The sequence below is a fragment of the Pseudophryne corroboree genome, chromosome 7, assembly GCF_028390025.1.
Source record: "Pseudophryne corroboree isolate aPseCor3 chromosome 7, aPseCor3.hap2, whole genome shotgun sequence".
NCBI classification, from domain to species: Eukaryota; Metazoa; Chordata; class Amphibia; order Anura; family Myobatrachidae; genus Pseudophryne; species Pseudophryne corroboree.
This window is the reverse complement of record NC_086450.1, coordinates 441,583,737-441,599,163: the sequence shown is the minus strand read 5'-3', so window position 1 is coordinate 441,599,163 and position 15,427 is coordinate 441,583,737. Positions and strand designations below refer to the sequence as shown.

Here is a 15,427-nt window from a genome sequence, read left to right as displayed (position 1 = left end):
AAATATCTTATGACATTTCTCGTTACCTGTCACCTAGATCGGCGGATTAACCGGATCTTGTATTTATGGGAATATATGAGTGGTTCCTTAAAGAATTATTGTTTTGTGGCACTAACTGTGATATTTTCCTACTTTATTTATTTCATTGTGAAATCCATCCCTAATTCTTGTGATCCTTGTCGCCACTGCTTTAATTATTCATGCTTTTTGGTTCATCTGTGAACATACATTGCCTTCCTTCAAATGTTCATCACCCATTAAGGAACAGTGACAATAGAGGCAAACATAATACTTGCAGACATACCCCACTGGAGATGCCCAATCTCATCTGATCTTGGAAGCCAAGCAGTGGAGGGCTGGGTCAGTACTTGGAGGGGAGACCACCTTGGAAGACCCAGGTACTGAGGGAAAAGGGCCCTAATTTGCACACCTTAATTAGGTAGTGAGGTGCTACTCTGCTTGAGACTTAGTAAAGTGTACAGAGGGAAAAGGTTGGGTAAGCTCATAGCCCTGGCCAGGAATATGCTAAGTGCCTCTGGTTACTACAGGTTGAGCTAGTGTGAGATAGTGCACCTGCTACCTTTTCCCTCTGTACACAAGACCCAGGTACTGCAATTTATCGCTGCCTGCTATACTTATATGTGACTAATAGAGAACAACACAAAGAAGGCTAACGCAATTGGCACCTTGGTTTTTGACCTATGATTCAATCCCCTGCAATAAATCTTCCCTAAAGGATTTATGCAGGACAAATGATGGTCATATATATTCACAATACAAGGATACCACTCAAAAAATCCCACATTATGGCCTTATATTGATCATTACATTCCGACCGATCATTTATTATAACATTTAGCTATAAAATTATTCATTTCAATTTATATTTTCGCTTTGCTATTTGTTGATACGTACCAGCAATGGGCCTAATTCAGACCTGATCGTAGAAGTGCTAAATTTAGCACATCTATGATCAGTCTTCAGACATGCGTGGGGACGCCCAGCACAGGGCTAGTCCGTCTGCATGTCAGACCCGACCCCCCCCCCCCCCCCGCACACACACAAGTACAAAAGCATCGCACAGCAGTGACGCTTTTGTACTGGAAGAATAACTCCCTACTAGCACAGCTCCAGTGCTTCCCGGGTCGCAGTGTCTGTGTGTAATGTCACGCAGCCACCACGGCCTGCCCCCCCCAACGGTCCAGGCACGCCTGCGTTGCCCGGACTGCGCCCCTTAAACGGTGACCTAATGCCGCCGTCCCTGCCCCTCCCGCCCAGCGACCACCTCTGCCTGTCATTCAGGCAGAGGCGATCGCAGGCCTAGGACAGCCTTCGGCTGTCTGGCATGTACCGGCGCACTGTGGAGCAGACATGCACCAGACGCATGCGCAGTTCAGACCTGATTGCTGCTGTGCGAATATTGGAACTCCTTTTATTTTTAATGTGAGATTAATAAAATACTTAGGGGCCTATTTATTAACATTATTTTTACTAAAATAATCTGAAAAGGGGTGTTTTCTGTTCTCACACCCTTTTCACATTATTTTAGTATCACCTGAATGTATTAAAGGGCATTTGGAGCAGTTTTCATGAAAAACTGCTCCAAACCCTTTAATTCACTTTTTTTTTAGTAACCCATGTCACATTCCCCATACTTATAATGGGAAATGTGATGTGGCCAAATTTACTAAAAAAAAAAAAAAATGAAAAAATACCTCAGTGTGCCCTGTGATAATCTCACCAGCTCAGGCTGGCGAGATTACAGGGCAGCACTGAGATAAGCACCCTTTTGCCCAGCTTTCTCTGAGCAGGGACCCAGCAGAGTGATCAGCTATGTGTGTCCAATGGACAAGTAAAAAAACAAAAATAAAAGTAAAAAAACCCAAACATACGCACCTGTCCTGGGAGCCGGTGTCCGCTGCTCCGGTGAGCGCTGCCGGGCGCCGGGTCCCCCATATGCTGCAATGTGACCCCGGTGCAGTAAAGTGATGCTGCAAAACGGCAACGCACTTTGCAGCACTGGGGGTCACAGCGCAGGAGAAGGACCCGGTGGCCGGCAGCCTCCTGAAGCAGCGCGGACCGGCTCACTGGACAGGTGAGTATATTATCCTGTTGGGGGCGTGTCTGCGGCGCGTGGGGGTAGTCGCGATGGGGGGGTCGACCAGGTGGGGGCGGTAGCGGCGATGTCGTCGGGGGCAGCGCATGCGCAGCAGGACAGCTCTGTTCCTGCATGTGATAATTAATACATCCCTGCGATGTAATCAATTATCGCAGTGCGAGTTGGGGTGATTTTATCACCCGTCATCCGCATCCTGGATGCGGATGGTGATAAATAGGCCCCTAATGATCCTTATCAGCTGCATGTACAGTATTTGAAAATATTAGTTCAGTGGTCTCCAAACTTAATTGGGGTGTGAGCTACTTTCGGAAAATAAAACCTCTGAAGGAGCTACCCCCTCCCCCTTATGCGCATTCGTTCCTGTGAAAGTGGGTGTGGCCTCACAACTACAAGTGAAGCCCCCTCAGCGTAGTGTCAGATACACAAATAATGCCCCCAGCAGTGGCAGATACACAAATAATGCCCCCAGCAGTGCCAGATACACAAATAATGCCCCCCAGCAGTGCCAGATACAGTGCCCCCACCAGTGTCAGATACAATTCCCCCCGTAGTGTCATTGAAAATGCCCCCCCGCAGCGCCAGATAAAATGCCCCCCGCAGTGTCTGATACAGTGCCCCACACAGCGCTAACCCTTGCTGGCTTCTTCTACTGCCGCCGGTGCTGCTCCTCCTGTATGAGGGACGGAAGGGGAGGAGAGCGCAGTGCACGCCTCTCCTGTGAAGTCCGGAGAGCGGCTGCGGTGAGGGTGACAGAGTCTCCGGCGGTGGCGGGAATTTAAAATATGGTGCCAGTAAGTGAGCCAATCAAAACTCGCAGTCCGGCAGCCAATCTGGTGCCGCCACTGCTGGTCCATGAGCTCTGATTGGCTGACGGCCGGCACCATATTAAAAATGAAGGAAGGAGGAGTGCCAGTGACTGCCCAAGGCCGTGCGCTCTGTGAGCTACCGAAAATACTACGGCGAGCTACCGGTTGGAGATTACTGTATTAGTCCATCTGAAATAGAGTGCCCCCCACCAAGAGTCTTCTACTTTCTACTCTATCTGTGGTCATATTGATACTTTCTGACTCAGGAGAGCACCACTGATAGTAACCCTATATACACTATCCAGACACAAACAATGGGGACAATTCAGACCTGATCGTAGATGTGCTAAATTTAGCACATCTACGATCAGCTTCTCTGACATGCGCCGGGACGCCTAGCACAGGGCTAGTCGGACCTAGTCCGCCCCGCATGTCAGGCCCTGCCTCGCTGCACAATTACAAAAGCATCGCACAGCGGCGATGCTTTTGTACTGGAAGAGTAGCTCCCTACCAGTGCAGCTCTTGCGCGCTGGCAGGGAGTTACTCGTCTCTGTGAGGTGTGATGTCACGCAGCCGCTGCGGCCCGCGCCCCCAACAGTCCGGGCATGCCTGCGTTGCCCGGACTGCGCACCCTAAACGGCGGCCAAATGCCGCCGGCCCGCCTCCTCGCGCCCAGCGACCACCTCTGACTGTCAATCAGGCAGAGGCGATCGCAGGGCTGAGACAGCCGTCGGCTGTCTGGCATGCGCCGGCGCACTGCAGCACCGGTGTATGCGCAGTTCAGACCTGATCGACTGCTGTGCGAAAACGCACAGCATCAATCAGGTCTGAATTAGGCCCAAGGTCTTATGGGTATGGTTACCTAAATAAGAAGCAATTTCTTTTATTTAAATCAGTCTTTTCAGAGGATAATCATCAGATATACACTACATTTTCTCAAACCAGTGTGGTTTCCCCTACTATCGCTTGCTAACACAATGCAGATGTATTAAGGGGGTCATTCCGAGTTGTTCGCTCGCAAGCTGCTTTTATCATCTTTGCACACGCTAAGCCGCCGCCTACTGGGAGTGAATCTTAGCTTATCAAAATTGCGAACGAAAGATTCGCAATATTGCGATAAGACATCTCTGTGCAGTTTCTGAGTAACTCGAGACTTACTCGGCATCTGCGATCAGTTCAGAGCTTGTCGTTCCTGGTTTGACGTCATAAACACACCCAGGGTTCGCCCAGACACTCCTCTGTTTCTCCAGCCACTCCCGCGTTTTTCCCAGAAACGGTAGCGTTTTTTTCACACACTCCCATAAAACGGCCAGTTTCCGCCCAGAAACACCCACTTCCTGTCAATCACATTACGATCACCAGAACGAGGAAAAAACCGTGAGTAAAATTCCTATCTGCATAGCAAATTTACTTGGCGCAGTCGCAGTGCGGACATTGCGCATGCGCGCTAAGCGGAAAATCGCTGCGATGCGAAGAAATTTACAGAGCGAACAACTCGGAATGACCCCCTAAGCCTGGAGAAGTGATAAAGCAGTGATAAGTGGAAGGTGATAATGCACAATCAGCTCCTAACTGTCAATTTACATATTGGAGCTGATTTGCTGGTGCGTTATCACCTTGCACTTATCACTGCATTATCACTACTTTATCACTTCTCCTGCCTTAATACATCTGCCCATATAATAATTATAATCCCTATGGCTTTATGCATTTTCAAATAAGGGGGTAAAGGTATGAAGCAGTGATAAGAGAGGAGAAGTGAGCCAGTGGAGAAGTTGCCCATGGCAACTAATCAGCATTGAAGTAACATTTATAAGTTGCATACTATAAAATTATACAGAGCAGCTGATTGGTTGCCATGGGCAACTTCTCCACTGGATCACTTCTCTACTTTATCACTGCTTCATACATTTACCTAAAGGTTTCTCATGGCCACATGAGAATATACAGTATATATGTGCCAAACTATAACTGCTTAGCAGCTTATTTACATTTGGACGCCACTCAGTTTTATGACACGCCTCTCAGGCAGTATACGTCCACTTTAACACGTACTTACCTGCTCTTCTGGAACAGCTGGGAGGCTCCTGAAAATCATGTGGAGTTCCTGGCAGGCTGGCCCCCCAGGAAGGTTGGCAAGTCTCTCGGAGCTGCCCGCATCCCACCACCCAGCTGTGTCTCAGTGACAAACCCGCAACTGCCCTGTCCCAGACACACAGTCCCCTTCCCTGTTCCCGGAGTAACACCCAGTGTAGCGCCTACTCTGGCTCCCAGTCCTCACATCACATAGGGCTGCCTCCCTGGCCCTTCTCCTGTCCCAGATACACAGTCCCCATGTGATACCCCGTTTGGGACCCCTGTGCACTGTGACATATCAGTCACTCAGGGGATTCTTATACAGAGCATACTTACCGACTTTTTGGCTGCTCTCTCCGGGAGAGAGCAGCCAGGTCAGCTCGGCAGGGGGGCGGGCTGCGCTGTGAGCGCAGAGGGGGGCGAGACGGGGGCATGGCGGAGGCGGTCCGGGGGCATGGCGGAGGCGGGCTGGGGGTGTGACCACAGGATCGTGCCGTGCAAGCCCCGCCCCCGCTGTGTATTACCGGCATTATACAGCAGGGGGCGTGGCTATGATGACGCGATTCAACAAGAATCGCGTCATCGCCTGCCCGGACCGCCCACTTTACTTGCTAAGTGGGCGGCCGGGCAGGGGGGGACCCCTGTAATCGGGAGATTTGTCTGCTCTTCTGCGGGGCCGGGAGGGTCACCCGATTTTCGGGAGCCTGCCGGCCATTCCGGGAGAGTAGGCAAGTCTGATACAGAGACACTGGCGCTGCATGGGTTAACAACCCCCTTCACCTGATGATGTCAGGGGCTTAACACAGATAGCACAAGGACCCAGAGGATTTTAGCCAGAGCACTCTGAGAGCAGGAAGCCCGGAGTCCCACGATTGCTGACCCCTGAACTGGGAGGAGGGGCCTGTTGGGCAGGAAAGAGAGATCCCTCAGAGCGCTGTGAGGAGTGGGGAGCTGCGTGGGAGAGTGAGAGAGCTCTGCCGGAGAAGTACTGACTGTGCAAGGGGAGCGTTGTCTGGCAACCGCAGCTTTGGGGACGGGGAGTGAGGCGCTCGCCACTCTGCGGGCTCGGTGGCTTGCTGCGCTCACCACATATTCTATTCCCACTCGTTGGGTGTTGTGGACACTCATGAGTGGGAATAGCCCCTGTTAGCCGGCATTCCGGCATACGGCATTGTCAGCGGTTGGGATTCCGGCATCTGTATCCTGACCACCGGGGTCCCGGCTACCGGCAATGTAACTGTATCCCTTACTTACTGCTTGTATAGCCAGCGCAGTGACACAGTGACAGGCAGTCAGCGCAGTGACACAGTGACAGGCCGCTACAGTGACAGGCAGCCAGCGCAGTGACACAGTGACAGGCCGCTACAGTGACAGGCAGTCAGCGCAGTGACAGGCTGCTACAGTGACAGGCAGTCAGCACAGTGGGAAGTGGTTAAGATCCCAGCGATCACAATGCCAACGCTCGAATCCCACCCAGCAGTACAATGCCGGTGCCGGAATACCGGCGAGGTAGGTGATTCTCCCTCTACGGGTATCCATGACAGTGTGGCGAGTGCAGCGAGCCTGCAAGGGGCTTACTAGCGATCGCCCCGCTGCCGTCATACTGGTGACCGGGATGCTGCTGTCGGTATACTGAATGCTGGCATCTCGGCCATTGGTATTTCATACCGAACCCAGCACAGTGACACAGTGACAGGCAGCTACAGCAACAGGCAGCCAGTTCAGTGACACGGTGACAGACCGCTACAGTGACAGGCAGCCAGCGCAGTGGCACAGTGACAGGCCACTACAGTGACAGGCAGCCAGCGCAGTGACACAGTGACAGGCAGCTACAGTGACAGGCAGCCAGCGCAGTAACACTGGGGGTCATTCAGACCTGACCGCATGCTAGCTTTTTGTGAAGCGCTGCGATCAGGTCAGAACTGCGCATACATATGCACCGCAATGCGAACGTGATTCGCACGAGTACAAAGCAGATCGTTGCTGGGTGATGGTTTTAACGAAGAATCCATTCGCACAGCCGATCACAAGGAGATTGACAGGAAGAAGGCGTTTGTGGGTGGTAACTGACTGTTTTCAGGGAGTAGTTGGAAAAACGCAGGCGTGTCCAAGCGTTTGCAGGGCGGGTGTCTGACGTCAATTTCACCGAACAGGCTGAAGTGATCGCAGCGGCTGAGTAAGTCCTGGGCTACTCAGAAACTGCACAAATATTTTTTGTACCGCCCGGCTGCACATGCAATCGCACACTTGCACAGCTAAAATACACTCCCCTGTATGCGGCGACTATCTGATCGCAGCGCTGCAAACATTGCTAGCGAGCGATCAGGTCTGAATTAGCCCCACAGCGACAGGCAGCCAGTGCAGTGACAAAGTGACAGGCAGCCAGCGCAGTGAGATGACAGCCAGCCCAGTGATACAGTGACAGGCAGCTACAGTGACAGGCAGCCAGCGCATTGACTCAGTGGCAGGCAGCCAACGCAGTGACACAGTGACAAGCAGCCAGCGCAGTTAGACAACAGCCAGCACAGTGACACAGTGACAGGCAGCTACAGTGACAGGCAGCCAGTGCAGTGACACAGTGACAGGCAGCTACAGTGACAAGCAGCCAGCGCAGTGACACAGTGACAGACAGTTACAGCGACAGGCAGCCAGCACAGTGACACAGTGACAGGCAGCCAGTGCAGTGAGACGACAGCCAGCCAGCGCAGTGACACAGTGACAGGCTGCCAGCGCAGTGACGCAGTGACAGGCAGCCAGCGCAGTGAAGCAGTGACAGGCAGCTACAGTGATAGGCAGCTACAGTGACAGGCAGCCAGCACAGTGACACAGTGACAGGCAGCCAGCGCAGTGACAAGCAGCTACAGTAACAGGTAGCTAGCACAGTGACACAGTGACAGGCAGCTACAGTGACAGGCAGCCAGCGCAGTGACACAGTGACAGGCAGCTACAGTGACAGGCAGCCAATGCAGTCACACAGTGACAGGCAGCTACAGTGACAGGCAGCCAATGCAGTCACACAGTGACAGGCAGCTACAGTGACAGGCAGCCAGCGCAGTGACACAGTGACAGGCAGCCAGGGAGACTCCGGTCAGAGACTGTCATCACCGGCCAGTAAGCCCATGGGGGAAACTGTATTGTTTACTTCATACTGCAGATGGTGATGGAAACTGTGCTATTCCAGTCTCATAGCACTCAGTTAAGGGAAACCGCATAGTCCTTTCATACTACAGGGAGGACTGCGTCTATTGCTTGTACATATATATAAACTGATTTCATGTTCTACCACTTATTGGATGCTAGAGACATTGGGGGTAATTCTGAGTTGATTGCAGCAGGATTTTTGTTAGCAGTTGGGCAAAACCATGTGCACTGTAGGGGAGGCAGATATAACATGTGCAGAGAGTGTGAATGAGATTGTCATTCCCTTTAAGCTTGATACTGGTGCGCAGGTGAATTTAATATCATTTCAAGACTATAAGACTTTTAGAGTAAAACCTAAAATTCACCCAGCCAAAGTGAAAGTTACAGGGTACACTGGGGAGGAAATTCCTGTGAAAGGTACATGCTTAGTTACACTGAAATATTAGGGACAACAGTTTAAAACATCTCTACTGATTGTGGATAAAAATGTGCAACCGATTCTAGGATTGAGTTCCTGTGAGAAACTAAGCTTGCTAAAGAAAGTTTTTATGGTGACATCACAAGTAAAAGATGACTGCAAATCGATGTTTACAGAATACAGAGACTTGTTTGAAGGTCTAGGTTGTTTGCCTGGAGAGCATAAAATAAATATAGACACGCAAGTTTCTTCAGTGATACACCCCTGTAGAAAAGTGCCGTTTGCGCTGAGAGAAAAACTGAAACAAGAGTTAAATCGCATGGAAGCCTTGGGTGTGATACAGAAAGTTGATGAGCCTACTGAATGGGTAAGCTCCTTAGTAATTGTTGAAAAGAAAAATGGACAACTCCGAATATGTCTAGACCCCAGAGATTTAAACAAAGCTATTAAACGAGAACATTTCAAACTACCAACCAGAGATGAAATCATGTCGCAGTTTGTGGGAGCAAAATGGTTCAGTAAATTGGACGTGTCTTCAGGATTCTGGCAAATGAAGCTAGATGAGGCAAGCTCAAAGCTTTGTACATTTAATACACCAGAAGGTCGATACAGATTTCTTTGACTACCATATGGAATATTGTCTGCTCCAGAAGTACTGTATATCACAAAAAGATACACATGATTTTTGAACATATTCCAGGTGTTGAAACAATGATGGAGGACATTATTGTCTGGGGATCTACAAAGGAAGAACATGATTCTAGATTGAGACAAGTAATGGAACTTGTCAAGAAAGTGAATCTAAAGCTAAACAAGGACAAATGTGAATTTGGCGTGAATACACTTACCTTTATGGGCGACGTGGTCTCGGCTCAAGGTGTAAAACCAGACCCAAGGAAAATATCAGCCATAGTGAACATGGAACATCCTAACAACAAAGACGACGTCAGAAGATTCCAAGGAATGATTACTTACTTAGGAAAGTTTATTTCTCAACTCTCTGAACGAACAGCCTCTCTTAGATTACAGAACAAAAGGATAATATTAACTTGCGCCTAAAAAGCTGCACTCGGGTCACACTCCTCACACAATGCACAACCAGAAATAGTGGAACGGCTCCCAAGCGCTGCTTTATATGTATACACAGGTAGCTTCTCTTAGAACTCCACAGACAAATCCTCAAAAGAAAGAAAAGGACATATTCATGCAATGTAACTGTCCATATATGTGTTATTCATTCGTATAGATGATCCTCAACTGACCTCTGGGCAATGCCCTATGTTCACATCAAGGTTTCTTTATCTTTCCAAATTTCATACAATCCCTTCTTAACTTATTGGTATATGGCTCACCTTCGGTAAATACCCTATGTGCATCAAAAGATTTCTTTCTAGTACCCCATTCGTCTGGATCAGGCTGGGCGATATCTGGCTCTTATACCATCATGATATATGGAGTATATCAGAACCGAAAGTCCATGCAATGTTAGGTATAAACCGATTTATTTGTAAAAAATATAAAAATATATATACATTCACTGTATCATAGGTCACCAAACGTACACAGTATTCCCTGTTCTCTGTTTTTTTTCTCTTTTCGGAATGGTACCAATGGGTCTTATTTCTAAGCGGGTGTATTACGTCTTGGCACCATATATGTTAGATGATGAAAAAGAAACGAGAAGTGATGCGTTCCACGACCCCCGGAACTATCCTGTGAGTTTGCGTCTCACAGATCGGAAGTACGTCATCGCTACTTCCTGTCCGGCCGGAGTGTCTGGATCGGAGTTTAAAATATGATGGTGGGATCAAGAGAACGCTTATGATGTTTCCCACACATTCCGGAAGTAATGTGGGACATGACAGGACACAACTCAAGAGGATCAAGAGTTCATGGTGCCGTGCTAATTAAGGAAGGCTACTGGAGGAAAAATACGTGCGGTCACCATGGTAACCAAGCACAATTCAGGACTCTAAATTCTGCATTGCATTATGGGAATAATTATGCTGCATCATGGGTCTTTAGTTGGATGAAATATGTGGTTTTTAATTAGAGGGATCGGGTTAGTTAAAGCACTGATTGTCCATTAGGATTAAAATGTATGGATCCACTACATATTTTTGATCATACCCAATTTATGAAAAATACTATTTTATGAAATCGTCTTATGATATATGAATCTTGTATGTGCTGATGTTTATATATATTAATTTCTGCATAGAATAATAGTGCATTTTAATATGTGGTTTATGTGTTTATGGCTTATTTATATTATATAAATTTTGGTTGTTTTATTAAAGACATGTGACCATGTTAGGGAGGATAAAATGACCGGCAGGGTCCATTATCACCCCACACCTTGACGAAGGAACAGTGTTTCCGAAACGCGTCGGTGTAATTGCGACACTCTTCATAGGTTCACCACGTCACCTACCGTGAGGAATTGGTAAAGACCTTTTTTGGTTACATCTGCTTTACCCACGCATTATTCCCTTTTTTTCTTCCCTCGTTTTTTCCATCTGAGGAGTGTGCGGTGATATAGATCTTGCCGGTTGGGAATACTGTGTACGTTTGGTGACCTATGATACAGTGAATGTATATATATTTTTATATTTTTTACAAATAAATAGGTTTATACCTAACATTGCATGGACTTTCGGTTCTGATATACTCCATATATCATGATGGTATAAGAGCCAGATATCGCCCAGCCTGATCCAGATGAATGGGGTACTAGAAAGAAACCTTTTGATGCACATAGGGTATTTACCGAAGGTGAGCCATATACCAATAAGTTAAGAAGTGATTGTATGAAATTTGGAAAGATAAAGAAACCTTGATGTGAACATAGGGCATTGCCCAGAGGTCAGTTGAGGATCATCTATACGAATGAATAACACATATATGGACAGTTACATTGCATGAATATGTCCTTTTCTTTCTTTTGAGGATTTGTCTGTGGAGTTCTAAGAGAAGCTACCTGTGTATACATATAAAGCAGCGTTTGGGAGCCGTTCCACTGTTTCTGGTTGAGCCTCTCTTAGATGGTTGTTGGCCAAAGATAACGAGTGGATGTGGTCACATGAACAAGAAGAAAGTTGGCAAAACTTGAAACAGATCATTACAGAGCAACCAGTGCTAAAATTCTTTGATCCTGCGAAAAGAATAAGAATTTCAGCAGATGCTTCGCAATTTGGCCTAGGCTCAGTGCTGTTACAAGAACATGAGGATACATGGCAACCAGTAATCTATGCATCAAGAGCACTGACAAGTGCTGAAACAAGGTATGCTCAGATAGAAAAAGAACTTCTAGCGATCACATATGCATGTGAGCGATTTCATCAGTTTGTGTATGGTCAAACATTTACAGTGGAAACTGACCACAAGCCATTGGTAGCTATCATGACTAAATCATTACATGACTGTCCCATGAGAATTCAACAAATGCTTATCAGACTACAGAAATATGATGTACACTTGCTGTACTGTCCCGGCAAATACATGTACATTGCTGATACACTTTCTCGTGCTGTGGACAAAAGTGAAGGTTCCAAAAGTCTGATGGATGAAGAGATAGAAGCCTATGTTAATTTGATCGTAGCTTCTCTACCAGTGTCTCTTGCAAGACAAGAACAGATTAGGAAAGAAACTGAGACAGATGACACAATGAAAGTGTTGAAAGGTATCATTCTGAAAGGTTGGCCAGCAGAAAAACATGCGTGCCCGCTGTCTATCCATGATTATTGGATGTACCGCAGTGACCTTACAGTTGTCGATGGTATTATTTACAAAGGCAATAGGTTTGTCATACTTGCACGACTAAGAAAAACTATGCTGTGCAAGATACATGAAGGCCACTTAGGAGAAGAAAAAAGTAAGCGGAGAGCGCGTGAAGTTATGTATTGGCCAAGAATGAACCAAGACATAGCATAGACTACAGCTACATGTGAATTATGTCTTACGTATAGACCGAAACAACAAGTCGAGCCACTGAGTCCTCACGCAGTGCCAGAGAGACTGTACCAGAAAGTTGGCGCAGATTTGTTTGATTGTAATGGGAAAACATACATTGTCGTGACTGATTATTACTCTACCCTGAGGTGAAGACACTACATACAACTACTATTAAAGCCGTAATCAATTGCATGAAGTCAATCTTTGCAATGGAAGTGTTCACTGACAATGGTCCTCAGTTTTCCAGTGCTGAATTTAGACAATTTGCTGATGAGTGGGAATTTGTCCATACTACGTCAAGTCCCCACTATCCACGCTCAAATGGGTTGGTGGAAAGTTCAGTAAAAACTGTGAAGAGTCTCATGAAAAAAGCTCAAGAAGGTAAAGAAGATTTCTACAAAAGTCTTTTAATCTACCGCAGTACACCTTTACAGAATGGACTTTCTCCTGCACAAATGCTGATGGGAAGGAGGATTAGAGCAAATCTCCCGATACATGATGAACTGCTTAATACACATAACTCAGCGTTGGTCAGACTGAGTAAGGAACGTCAACAGGCGAAACAGAAACTGTTCCATGACAGGGGAGCAAAAAGCTTATCTGATCTAAAATCGGGTGACCAAGTCCGTCTCAGAGATCACGAGAAAGGTATTTGGGTGCAGAAAGGTATTGTGCAAGCACAAGTAGCACCAAGATCTTATACTATACGTACAGAGCGTGGAATGGAAGTAAGAAGAAATCGGGTGGATTTAAGATCTCAACCTAACCATAATGAAGACAACATGACTGAAGAAAACCCATCATCTGACATGTATGATGATCCTGATAATGGTGAACAAACCACGATTCTAGAAAGGTCTAACATGGTTGATGAAACACAGACTGTGTATGAAAGACCCAAAAGAGAAATACGCAGACCTGAGAGACTCATTGAAACGTGTTAGATGATGTTCTTAATATGACGTTGTTAATTGTTGCATTGAAGCGTACAGGGCTTATCTTTAAAGAAAAGAGGATGTGATGTTAGTGTATTAGAATGCTTAATATTTGAAGACACTCCCTTACTGATCTGTGTAAGCCTGAATCTTCAGTGATGGTCCCTGGGACCAGGGGGATGCTGGGAAGTGGGTGGTCCAGTGTGCAGTGTGCCTGGAGTTGGAGGGAATAAACAACAGCACAAATTTATCACATTGTATTTATATTGGTCCAGAATAATAGATATTTAGTCACTGTCATCACAAGTAGTGACTGGTGTGTGGGGGTCTTCATCCTTCTGCCTAGCAACCAAGGAGGCGGGATCAGGTAGAACCCAGGAAGCTGAGGCAGTCACAGCAAGGAGGAAACAGATACGTCACACATCACCATCGAACACCTTACCACTAGGGTCCTACTACAACCATCCCCACTCAGCGCCCACTACTCACACCACACACGGGCTGCTTACCTGTCCCTGCTTCTAGCCTGTCCTGGACACACAGGGGGTCATTCAGATCTGATCACTGCTGTGAATTTTCGCACAGTGGGCGATCAGATCCGAACTGCGTATGCACCGCACTGTGCCGGCGCATCGCGCGGCTGCAACATGCATCAGCGCCCTGCGACGGGATGGTGCGAAGAATCCATTCACACGGGCGTTCGCAAGGTGATTGACAGGAAGAGGGCGTTCGTGGGTGGCATCTGACCGTTTACAGGGAGTGTCCGGAAAAACGCAGGTGGGCTCAAGCGTTTTCAAGGGAGGGTGTGTGACGTCAGCTCCGGCCCCGATCAGCCTGCTATCATCGCACTGGAAGAGTAAGTCCTGGGCTGCGCAGAGACTGCACAAAGGGCCTCATTTCGAGTTGATCGCACGTAGCAACTTTTGCTGCTCGTTCGATCAACTAGACGCCGCCTATGAGGGAGTGTATTTTAGCATAGCAGGACGGGGATCACTTGTGCAGCCCTGCTATGCTAAAAAGTTTCCTGCAAAACAAAACCAGGTTACTTACCCCGTGCAACGGATCCAGTGACGAAGGTCCCGGTATTGGCGTCAGACATCCGCCCTCCAAATGCCTGGACACGCCTGGGTTCAAATCTCCACGCCCGGAAAACGGCGAGTATCCGACCCGGAACGCCTCCCCGCTGTCAATCTTCTTGCGATAGCGCGAGCGATCACTTTCTTCTCTCTTCTGGTCGTTGCCCGGCGACGGCTGTCGCTGGGCAACAACGCACGTGCTCATTGCGTGCGCCGCACATGCGCACTTCCAACCCGTTCGCACCGCAGCGAAGAACCAATGCGCACGGACGGGTCAGAATGACCCCCAAGATCAGTTTGTGCAGCTCTGCTACACATGCGATCGCACACTTGCACAGCGAAAAAACACTCCCCCTGCAGGCTGCGACTATCTGATCACAGGACTGCAAAAAACGCAGCCCAGCGATCAGATCTGAATGACCTCCACAGTACCCGCATTGCCCCGGCCGGTAGAGGAGCGGCAGCAGGAGATACAATAACACAAAGCTGCTTTCTCTCTCTTCTTGTCCGCACAGGGCTCTCAGGCAGCAGCTAAGAACAGCATCCTGGATGGTGCTGGACTGAGATATTCCGGCGCTGGTACTGTACTTGTGTGAGTCGCTGTGACACGGGCAGACGGGGAGGAGATCCTACGATGTGACCGCCGTCCTCCATGCCACACAGCGAGCGCAACGGCAGCAGAAGTGACAGTAAATAGTGAAGTCCTATTAGCAGTTGCTGGACCATGACCTGCTGCTGGCCCTCTGTGTGTCCAGGCCCGGTACTCCAGTCCCTGCAGTTCCCGCCTCCATTGATGGTGGCACTGGCTGGTATTTCAGGGAATCTCCCTGACATTCAGGGAGAGTTGCCAAGTATGCTCTATGTTCCATGTATATGGAATATGAGGAAAGAGGCAAAAGGAC

The 15,427-nt window shown here is 48.1% G+C and overlaps 1 long non-coding RNA gene and 1 pseudogene across 1 annotated transcript in view; one reads left to right on the top strand and one right to left on the bottom strand.

The window, feature by feature from the left end:
* Positions 1 to 15,427, bottom strand: part of LOC134943844 (uncharacterized) — a 62,768-nt gene that overhangs the window by 16,095 nt on the left and 31,246 nt on the right. The gene's annotated exons all lie outside the window — the stretch shown is intronic.
* On the top strand, positions 291 to 410 carry LOC134946349 (5S ribosomal RNA; annotated as a pseudogene).